The 12,285-nt window shown below is 26.9% G+C and overlaps 1 protein-coding gene across 6 annotated transcripts in view; it reads left to right on the forward strand.

The window, feature by feature from the left end:
- Sick (sickie) overlaps window positions 1-12,285 on the forward strand; it is a 273,720-nt gene that overhangs the window by 234,244 nt on the left and 27,191 nt on the right. The window lies entirely within an intron of this gene.

Below are 12,285 nucleotides of genomic sequence, written 5' to 3' on the forward strand. Positions count from 1 at the left end.
TAATTTTTGGGTTTTCCAATTTCCCGATTCATTTTTTCTTGTTTCCAATTTTTCGATTAATTATTTGGATACATATTTAGTTTTTACTGTTTTAGTTTTTCGTTTCTTTAGTTCTTCGATTTTTCAATGTTTCAAGTTTTCGAATAAAAAAATGGAAAAGTTGAAAGGACTAAAGTTGAAAAATCGAAAATGAGACAACGAAAATGTATAAAATGAAAACTTCGGAAAATCTAAAAATTGGAAATCAATAATTTGAAAAATTGAAGAAACGAAAAATAAAATCGAGAAATTCAATAATTTGAAAAATCGAACAATGTAAAATTGTAATATCCAAAATTTGAAAAATTGCAAATCGAAAAATTGGAAAAACTTGGAAGTCGAAAGTTCTGTTGAACTACTTTCTACCATTTTTTTTAATTTGTTTACATTTTTCTCGATTATATTAATAGTCATAATAAAAATTGCTTCAGAATCTGAATCTGGCAAGAATCCACTCAAGTTAGCGTTTTTTTCCGTTCGAATAAAGCCAGGTTTTGATTTTTTTTTTTATTAAAATTGCATTCGAATGCACACACCTTTTTGAACACTTTTGTTTCGTTAATTTTCGATTTTTCTAGTGTTCATTTTAAATATGTAATTATACTTAAAAAAAAATACTTTTTCAGTTTTGTAGTTTTAGGATTTTTCAGTTTTTTTGAATTGATCATAAAATTTTTTCATTTATTCGATTTTCCAATTTTTGGATATTTCACTGTTACGGTTTTTCGACTGTACAATTTTGACATTGTATATAATTTTTCGATTTTACAATTTTTGGGTTTTCCAATTTCCCGATTCATTTTTTCTTTTTTCCAATTTTTCGATTACTAATTATTTCGATATTTAGTTTTTTACTGTTTTAGTTTTCCGTTTCTTTAGTTCTTCGATTTGGAGTTTTTCGATTTTTCAATGTTTCAAGTGTTCGAATAAAAAAATGGAAAAGTTGCAAAGGACTAAAATTGAAAAATCGAAAATGAGACAACGAAAATGTATAAAATGAAAACTTCGGAAAATCTAAAAATTGGAAATCAATAACTTGAAAAATTGAAGAAACGAAAAATAAAATCGAGAAAATCAAAAATTTGAAAAATCGAACAATGTAAAATTGTAATATCGAAAATTTGAAAAACTGCAAATCGAAAAATTGGAAAACTTGGAAGTCGAGAAATTGAAAAATTATAAAAATTAAAGAAAACGAAAAATATATATGTCTCCACCTTTTTCGTACTTTAAGAGGGTCCTGAAACGTCGAGAAAATATGAAAGTGGCAAGTCGCCCGATGGACTCGATGATTATTATACAATGGCTTTAAATGGTGTAAATTGCAGTAATGACGATGTAAACAACTGAAAACTCCTAAATTTTGACGAACTCTTGACACAAAGAACCAAAAAGTTGTCACCTCTCTGTATTCAGAACGCCAAAAAAAGTTAAAATAAAAATAATTCGTCGAAGATTTAGAAATGGCAATCCGATTGCGTAACCTACCGCTCATGTCCAACCTAAATTGAGCGACAAGTGTCTTAATTGCATTTTAATTGGCTTCAATGAGCCTCCTCATCCAAACAAGTGACATTCGTATCCGTTTTTCCATCTTTGCAATCATCTAATTACTCGAAACCGAAAAACGCAGACACTTCCTGTCCTCTTAAACGCGCTTTGTTTGAAAACAGACCCATCTGTGCAGAAAGTGTGTCGTTTTCCCAAAATTAGCACAATATTTACCGTTTTCGAGAAAAAACAAAGTCGCGTTCGACATTCATTAGCGCTGATAATTGCGTGTTACTCCATCGGATGCCAGTCATTCTCGAGTTAGTCGGATTTAATTTGCAACTCATGTACCGAATTTCTGACAGCGGCGTTTAGCATATCAAAAGAATACACGTATCATGCGGGTTCCGGGATGCAGCACAAAAGAGATTACTCGTTAAGAGAAAATTCCTTATGGAGTGGCGAAAAGACGGGCTTTCGTCATCACTCAATTATCAATCAACTAGATTTGAAAAGAGCCATTTGCATAATACGGAGTGCCGGGTTCGGCCAGAGGTGTTTTACTTTATCGGGGTTATTTGCATAAATTTACATCGATTTTGAATAAATTCGGAATCTAATAAAGCGACGACTTTGTTTACTCTGGTTTTTGAATTCGAGTCGGAGTGGACGCGGAAGCAGCGGACGAGAGAGGCGACGTTCGTGACATTACCGACATTCGGGCGACTGTGACCCTTATCGTAAAATATACACAATTTTTGCAGTAAAATAATTTTTAAACAAATTAACTGCATTGTAAACATAGTGCTATTTAAATATTTATTTGTGGCTGCTAGAAATATTTTCATGACATTTAAAAGTTGTTGTCACGTGCGTCGAACCTGAAATTAATCCTACATCAGTATATGTGTAATTCTGATTTGTACGTTTGTCACAACAGGATGTGCCTTATGATTTACGGCGATGGATTCAATAAAAAAACTTAAAAAAGGGTGTCTGCCGCCTACAAGCACTTTACGCAATTTAGCTTTTAATACGTCGTCCTTCTTCAAGTGAGCACATCCTGTATAAAGCGGCACGAATAAACGGATTCCAATTTCGAGCCTTCGAAACCAATCTCATAATGAAAAAAAATCTTTCGTGCTAAATGTCGCTCGTAAAAAGGTCCCAGTGCTACCTCCGTCCGTCCAGAAGCACCATTGAATTTATTAAGTTCAATAACACTAAGTTGACTCACGCTATACATTTAATAACGTAATGGAGTGCAGGGTGTTAGCTCATTTTTCACGCGCTTATTCAATTAACTTGATGGATTCTTAGGTGCGGTTCGCCAAGAACAATCGCTTCTTAATTGAAAGATTTTAGGAATTCTGCGGAAATTGCAACCGTAGAAGTCCATCAATAGATTGCGTTTTTTTTTTATGAAACGAAATCGAAAGTGGCTCGTTATTTATTTTTGTTATTGTTGGTACCGTTTGGACTAGCGCGCCTATAAAATTTTATTAGTAAACTCGACACCTCTAATTTCAATAATCACTACCAACGCAACCCATTCCATCAATCTTCGTCGTGTCGAGGTGGATTTTTACCAAGTTGGAGCTTCCAGTTGTGAAATGTCCAGTGGTCCGCGTTGAAAATGCCGTGTTCTACGGTTTACGATGGGTTCGCTACCATCAGACGACCACGGGTGGGTCCTCCGAGGGCCCCGCCACGTCCGCCTTCTCTAGCTAGTGTACCTGAAGACCCCCGAATCGGATGTCTGACGTCGCCCTTTGGAAAACCCGTGGTACCATGGTGGGAATTGGCTACCAGGAGGAGCCGGTATCGGTCCTGTCCAACCTTAGAACTCCATGTTAGTATGGGTTTGATTTAGTGGTCATATTTAAAAATTTACTACTACGCCTTTTTTAAAAGTGGCGCGAATTTTTTTATTTTCTGTGGCTCTAAAATAATACATTTATGCTAATATTTTGTATTTTTTTTTTTGTAAAAGTATAGTCCTTACGAAGAATAATTGATTGACTTTTAAATATAGATTTTAAGTAAGTTACGTCAATGAGTGAATAAAACAAAGCAAACTCGTTACTAAAAAAATTATTGTCTTGAATTTTTTGGGAATTTTTCGGCAACTTTTTCAAAAGCTCCCCCTTATGAAAATTTCGACCCATTTTCGACCATTTTCGAAATTGAACCAAAAACATTTTTATTTTTATTTCAGATTTTGACCTTCCGATAAATTCTATCATTTTTCCCGAATCATCAATTGAAATATAGTAATTTTTAAAATTAAAAAAAAAAAAATGGATTTTAAACCGAATGTTATCAAAATGAATCTGCGCCTTGAAATCTATACCCTAAAATTTTTTGGGAATTTTTCGGGAACTTTTCCATTGTCATAATTTCTCAATAGCCCATTCTTAAATGTTGCCTCGGGACCTTAAACACGCTATACCCTTTAATTTTTTGGCAACTTTTTCATTTTTAAAATTTCTCAACAGCCCTCTTTTCACTATGACAATTTTGGCTCATTTTCCAAATTCAACCAAAAACATTTTCATTTTAGATTCCGACCTCCAAACTCTTCAAAACTTCTACTGTTTTTCCGGAATTACCAATTGAAATATGGTTTTTCCAGAATCGTCCTTTGAAATATATAAAAATATGCAAAATACGACCAATTTTCGACAAATTTTCAACAAAATTTTCGAAATTTCACGAAATACATTTTCTTGTAGATTTCGGGCCGCAGAAGTCATTTCCGCTTTCATTTCTTGGATAACTCCAATGGTTCTTCCAGAATCGTCCTTTGAAATATATAATATAGAACTTTAAACCCAATGTTATCAAAATGTTACCTCGGGACCTTAAACACGCTACAACGCACAACTTTCAAAAGCAAAATTTCTCAATTATGAAAATTTTTTGATTCGAAAATTTCCGGTTTTCAGTTTTTCAGCTTTTAGATTTTCTAATTTTTGGTTTTTTCAATTTTTGATGCTTTTCTAGTTTTCATTTTAGGTATGTAGTAATTGTAAGAACTTAAAAAATGTTTCACTTTTTCAATTTTACAATTTTAAAATTTTCATTTATTTGAATTTCAATTTTTGATTTTTCAGTTTTTCATTTTATCAAATTTTAGATTTTTCATTTTAAATATGTAATAATTGTAATAATTTAAAAAAAAAATCACTTTTTGAATTTTATGATTTTAAATTTATTCTATTTTTGATTTTTCAGTTTTTCATTTCTTCAGCTTTTCAATTTTTCAATTTCGTTATACATTAATATTAAATTCCACATCACAGATTTTACAATAGAAGTATTTTTTCCTATACAAACTTAGCCGCCACTTTTCATCCCCTTTGTATTTAGTACTAGCAGAGAGCAGAGGGTGTCATTTGCCAAAATTAGTTTTATCTTAGCCTTTTTGATTTTTCGATTCTTCAGTTTTTCATTCTTCGATTTTTCGAATTTTTGATTTTTAAACTTTAGATAATCAATGAATATTTCGATTTTTCCATTTTTTAATTTTTCAATTTTTACTTTTTCACTGTTCTGATTTTATAATTTTTCATTTTTTCAATGTAAAATTTTACAATTTTTGGAATTTTTATCTTTTGATTCAAAAATTTCCGGTTTTCAGTTTTTCAGCTTTTAGATTTCTTTATTTTTCTTTTTTTTCAATTTTTGATACTTTTCTAGTTTTCATTTTAAGTATGTAGTAATTGTAACAATTTAAAAAATGTTTCACTTTTTCACTTTTACAATTTTTAAATTTTCATTTGAATTTCAATTTTTGATTTTTCAGTTTTTCATTTTATCAAATTTTCTTTTTTTTAATTTCAGTTCTATCAATTTTTTTATTTTTTGTTTCATTTTTAAACTTTTCAATTTTTCAATTTTTTATGTCTTCAATTTTCGCTGTTTTTATTGTCTTCATTTTTTCAATTATTCAGTTTTTCACTGTTCTAATTTTATAATTTTTCTTATTTTCAATGCAAAATAGTGTTTGGATTTTTTAATTTTTTGATTTGAAAATTTTGGATTTAGTTTTTCGATTTTTCAGCTTACAGATTTTTTTTCAAATTTTGGTTTGCAGTTTATCTAGTTTTCATTTTAACTATGTAATAATTGTAATAATAAAAAAAAAATCACTTTTTCAATTTAATGATTTTAAATTTATTCAATTTTTCGTTTTTCATTTCTTCAGCTTTTCAATTTGCAGTTTTCGATTTTTCGCTTCTCCGATTTCATAATTTTTCCGTTTTTCAATTTGAATTTTTTCAATTTTTCGATTTTCCAACTTTTAGATAGGTATTTCAATTTTTCGATTTTGCAATTTTTCGAATTACAATTTCACGAGTTTTCAGTTTTTAATTTTTCGTTTCCGCTTTTTATTTTCTTTATTTTTTCCGTTTTTGGATTCTTCATTTATCAATTTGCAATTTTTCGGTTCTCAACTTTTACTTTTTTTTTTAATTTTTCGTTTCGTTAATTTTTTATTTTTCTAGTTTTCATTTTGAATATGTAATTATACTTAAAAAAATTACTTTTTCAGTTTTGTGGTTTTAGAATTGTTCAGTTTTTTTGAATTATTGGATCATAAAACTTTTCATTTATTCGATTTTCCAATTTTTGGAAATTTCACTGTTACGGTTTTTCGACTGTACAATTTTGACGATTGTATATTATTTTTGGGTTTTTCAATCGTCGTTTGAAATTATAAAAATATGCAAAATACGACCAATTTTCGATCAATTTTCAACAAAATTTTCGAAATTTCACTAAATACATTTTCTTGTACACTTCTGGCCGCAGAAGTCATTTCCGCTTTCATTTCTTCGATAACTCCAATGGTTCTTCCAGAATCGTCCTTTGAAATATATAATATAGGACTTTAAACCCAATGTTATCAAAATGTTACCTCGGGACCTTAAACACGCTACATTTTTGGAATCAGCCCTACAAATCTATACCCCTAAATTTTCGATTTTCCAACTTTTAGATAGGTATTTCAATTTTTAGATTTTGCAATTTTTCGATTTACAATTTCACGAGTTTTCAGTTTTTAATTTTTCGTTTCCGCTTTTTATTTTCTTTATTTTTTCCGTTTTCCGGTTTTTCAAAGATCGGATTTGATAATTTTTCTTTTTTCAAGTGAAATTTTCAATTTTTGGATTTTTCATTTATCAATTTGCAATTTTTCGGTTTTCAACTTTTACTTTTTTTTTTAATTTTTCGTTTCGTTAATTTCTTATTTTTCTAGTTTTCATTTTGAATATGTATGTAATTATACTTAAAAAAATTACTTTTTCAGTTTTGTGGTTTTAGAATTTTTCAGTTTTTTTGAATTATTGGATCATGAAACTTTTTCATTGATTCGATTTTCCAATTTTTGGATATTTCACTGTTACGGTTTTTCAACTGTACAATTTTGATGATTGTATATAATTTTTCGATTTTACAATTTTTGGGTTCTCCAATCGTCGTTTGAAATTATAAAAATACGACCAATTTTCGACCAATTTTCAACAAAATTTTCGAAATTTCACTAAATACATTTTGTTGTACATTTCTGGCCGCAGAAGTCATTTCCGCTCTCATTTCTTCGATAACTCCAATGGATCTTCCAGAATCGTCCTTTGAAATATATAATATAGGACTTTAAACCCAATGTTATCAAAATGTTACCTCGTGACCTTAAACACGCTACCTTTTTGGAATCAGCCCGTCAAATCTATACCCCTAAATTTTTTGGAAATTTTTGGCAACGTTTTCAAAAGCAAAATTTCTCAATTATGAAAATATTTTGATTCGAAAATTTCCGGTTTTCAGTTTTTCAGCTTTTAGATTTTTTAATTTTTGTTTTTTTCAATTTTTGATGCTTTTCTAGTTTTCATTTTAAGTATGTAGTAATTGTAAAAATTTAAAAAATGTTTCACTTTTTCAATTTTACAATTTTAAAATTTTCATTTATTTATTTCAATTTTTGATTTTTCAGTTTTTCATTTTATCAAATTTTAAATTTTAGATTTTCCAGTGTTCCGATTTTATAATCTTTTCTTTTTTTAATTTCAGTTTTATCAATTTTTCTATTTGCAGTTTTTTTATTTTTTGTTTCATTTTTAAACTTTTCAATTTTTCAATTTTTTATGTCTTCAATTTTCGCTGTTTTTATTGTCTTCATTTTTTCAATTATTCAGTTTTTCACTGTTCTAGTTTTATAATTTTTCTTTTTTTCAATGCATAATAGTTTTTGGATTTTTCAGCTTACAGATTTTTTTTCAAATTTTGATTTGCAGTTTATCTATCTATAGTTTTCGTTTCCGCTTTTTATTTTCTTTATTTTTTCCGTTTTCCGGTTTTTCAAAGATCGGATTTTATAATTTTTCTTTTTTTCAAGTGAAATTTTCAATTTTTGGATTTTTCATTTATCAATTTGCAATTTTTCGGTCAACTTTTACTTTTTTTTTTTAATTTTTCGTTTCGTTAATTTTTTATTTTTCTAGTTTTCATTTTAAATATGTAATTATACTTAAAAAAATTACTTTTTCAGTTTTGTGGTTTTAGAATTTCTCAGTTTTTTTTTGAATTATTGGATCATAAAACTTTTTCATTTATCCGATTTTCCAATTTTTGGATATTTCACTGTTAGGGTTTTTCGACTGTACAATTTTGACGACTGTATATAATTTTCCGATTTTACAATTTTTGGGTTTTCCAATCGTCGTTTGAAATTATAAAAATATGCAAAATACGACCAATTTTCAACAAAATTTTCGAAATTTCACTAAAAACATTTTCTTGTACATTTCTGGCCGCAGAAGTCATTTCCGCTTACATTTCTTCGATGACTCCAATGGTTCTTCCAGAATCGTCCTTTGAAATATATAATATAGAACTTTAAACCCAATGTTATCAAAATGCTACCTCGGGACCTTAAACACGCTACATTTTTGGAATCAGCCCGTCAAATCTATACCCCTAAATTTTTTGGAAATTTTTGGCAACGTTTTCAAAAGCAAAATTTCTCGATTATGAAAATTTTTTGATTCGAAAATTTCCGGTTTTCAGTTTTTCAGCTTTTAGATTTTTTAATTTTTGGTTTTTTCAATTTTTGATGCTTTTCTAGTTTTCATTTTAAGTATGTAGCAATTGTAAGAATTTAAAAAATGTTTCACTTTTTCAATTTTACAATATTAAAATTTTCATTTATTTGAATTTCAATTTTTGATTTTTCAGTTTTTCATTTTATCAAATTTTAGATTTTTCAGTGTTCCGATTTTATATTTTCTTTTTTTAATTTCAGTTTTATCAATTTTTCGATTTGCAGTCAGTTTTTTTTATTTTTTGTTTCATTTTTAAACTTTTCAATTTTTCAATTTTTTATTGTCTTCATTTTTTCAATTATTCAGCTTTTCACTGTTCTAATTTTATAATTTTTCTTTTTTTCAATGCAAAATAGTTTTTGGATTTTTAAATTTTTTGATTTGAAAATTTTCGGTTTACAGTTTTTCGACGTTTCAGCTTACAGATTTTTTCCCATTTTAAATATGTAATAATTGTAAAAATTTAAAAAATGTTTCACTTTTTCAATTTTACAATTTTAAAATTTTCATTTATTTATTTCAATTTTTGATTTTTCAGTTTTTCATTTTATCAAATTTTAAATTTTAGATTTTCCAGTGTTCCGATTTTATAATCTTTTCTTTTTTTAATTTCAGTTTTATCAATTTTTCTATTTGCAGTTTTTTTATTTTTTGTTTCATTTTTAAACTTTTCAATTTTTCAATTTTTTATGTCTTCAATTTTCGCTGTTTTTATTGTCTTCATTTTTTCAATTATTCAGTTTTTCACTGTTCTAGTTTTATAATTTTTCTTTTTTTCAATGCATAATAGTTTTTGGATTTTTCAGCTTACAGATTTTTTTTCAAATTTTGATTTGCAGTTTATCTATCTATAGTTTTCGTTTCCGCTTTTTATTTTCTTTATTTTTTCCGTTTTCCGGTTTTTCAAAGATCGGATTTTATAATTTTTCTTTTTTTCAAGTGAAATTTTCAATTTTTGGATTTTTCATTTATCAATTTGCAATTTTTCGGTCAACTTTTACTTTTTTTTTTTAATTTTTCGTTTCGTTAATTTTTTATTTTTCTAGTTTTCATTTTAAATATGTAATTATACTTAAAAAAATTACTTTTTCAGTTTTGTGGTTTTAGAATTTCTCAGTTTTTTTTTGAATTATTGGATCATAAAACTTTTTCATTTATCCGATTTTCCAATTTTTGGATATTTCACTGTTAGGGTTTTTCGACTGTACAATTTTGACGACTGTATATAATTTTCCGATTTTACAATTTTTGGGTTTTCCAATCGTCGTTTGAAATTATAAAAATATGCAAAATACGACCAATTTTCAACAAAATTTTCGAAATTTCACTAAAAACATTTTCTTGTACATTTCTGGCCGCAGAAGTCATTTCCGCTTACATTTCTTCGATGACTCCAATGGTTCTTCCAGAATCGTCCTTTGAAATATATAATATAGAACTTTAAACCCAATGTTATCAAAATGCTACCTCGGGACCTTAAACACGCTACATTTTTGGAATCAGCCCGTCAAATCTATACCCCTAAATTTTTTGGAAATTTTTGGCAACGTTTTCAAAAGCAAAATTTCTCGATTATGAAAATTTTTTGATTCGAAAATTTCCGGTTTTCAGTTTTTCAGCTTTTAGATTTTTTAATTTTTGGTTTTTTCAATTTTTGATGCTTTTCTAGTTTTCATTTTAAGTATGTAGCAATTGTAAGAATTTAAAAAATGTTTCACTTTTTCAATTTTACAATATTAAAATTTTCATTTATTTGAATTTCAATTTTTGATTTTTCAGTTTTTCATTTTATCAAATTTTAGATTTTTCAGTGTTCCGATTTTATATTTTCTTTTTTTAATTTCAGTTTTATCAATTTTTCGATTTGCAGTCAGTTTTTTTTATTTTTTGTTTCATTTTTAAACTTTTCAATTTTTCAATTTTTTATTGTCTTCATTTTTTCAATTATTCAGCTTTTCACTGTTCTAATTTTATAATTTTTCTTTTTTTCAATGCAAAATAGTTTTTGGATTTTTAAATTTTTTGATTTGAAAATTTTCGGTTTACAGTTTTTCGACGTTTCAGCTTACAGATTTTTTCCCATTTTAAATATGTAATAATTGTAATAATTTAAAAAAAAATCACTTTTTCAATTTTATGATTTTAAATTTATTCAATTTTTCGTTTTTCAGTTTTTCATTTCTTCAGCTTTTCAATTTGAATTTTTTTCAATTTTTCGATTTTCCAACTTTTAGATAGGTATTTCAATTTTTAGATTTTGCAATTTTTCGATTTACAATTTCACGAGTTTTCAGTTTTTAATTTTTCGTTTCCGCTTTTTATTTTCTTTATTTTTTCCGTTTTCCGGTTTTTCAAAGATCGGATTTGATAATTTTTCTTTTTTCAAGTGAAATTTTCAATTTTTGGATTTTTCATTTATCAATTTGCAATTTTTCGGTTTTCAACTTTTACTTTTTTTTTTAATTTTTCGTTTCGTTAATTTCTTATTTTTCTAGTTTTCATTTTGAATATGTATGTAATTATACTTAAAAAAATTACTTTTTCAGTTTTGTGGTTTTAGAATTTTTCAGTTTTTTTGAATTATTGGATCATGAAACTTTTTCATTGATTCGATTTTCCAATTTTTGGATATTTCACTGTTACGGTTTTTCAACTGTACAATTTTGATGATTGTATATAATTTTTCGATTTTACAATTTTTGGGTTCTCCAATCGTCGTTTGAAATTATAAAAATACGACCAATTTTCGACCAATTTTCAACAAAATTTTCGAAATTTCACTAAATACATTTTGTTGTACATTTCTGGCCGCAGAAGTCATTTCCGCTCTCATTTCTTCGATAACTCCAATGGATCTTCCAGAATCGTCCTTTGAAATATATAATATAGGACTTTAAACCCAATGTTATCAAAATGTTACCTCGTGACCTTAAACACGCTACCTTTTTGGAATCAGCCCGTCAAATCTATACCCCTAAATTTTTTGGAAATTTTTGGCAACGTTTTCAAAAGCAAAATTTCTCAATTATGAAAATATTTTGATTCGAAAATTTCCGGTTTTCAGTTTTTCAGCTTTTAGATTTTTTAATTTTTGTTTTTTTCAATTTTTGATGCTTTTCTAGTTTTCATTTTAAGTATGTAGTAATTGTAAAAATTTAAAAAATGTTTCACTTTTTCAATTTTACAATTTTAAAATTTTCATTTATTTATTTCAATTTTTGATTTTTCAGTTTTTCATTTTATCAAATTTTAAATTTTAGATTTTCCAGTGTTCCGATTTTATAATCTTTTCTTTTTTTAATTTCAGTTTTATCAATTTTTCTATTTGCAGTTTTTTTATTTTTTGTTTCATTTTTAAACTTTTCAATTTTTCAATTTTTTATGTCTTTAATTTTCGCTGTTTTTATTGTCTTCATTTTTTCAATTATTCAGTTTTTCACTGTTCTAGTTTTATAATTTTTCTTTTTTTCAATGCATAATAGTTTTTGGATTTTTCAGCTTACAGATTTTTTTTCAAATTTTGATTTGCAGTTTATCTATCTATAGTTTTCGTTTCCGCTTTTTATTTTCTTTATTTTTTCCGTTTTCCGGTTTTTCAAAGATCGGATTTTATAATTTTTCTTTTTTTCAAGTGAAATTTTCAATT

The sequence above is a fragment of the Zophobas morio genome, unplaced genomic scaffold (genome assembly GCF_036711695.1).
Source record: "Zophobas morio isolate AGI-343-1 ecotype UQ-CSIRO unplaced genomic scaffold, CSIRO_AGI_Zmor_V1 ptg000008l, whole genome shotgun sequence".
In the NCBI taxonomy this organism is placed as follows: Eukaryota; Metazoa; Arthropoda; class Insecta; order Coleoptera; family Tenebrionidae; genus Zophobas; species Zophobas morio.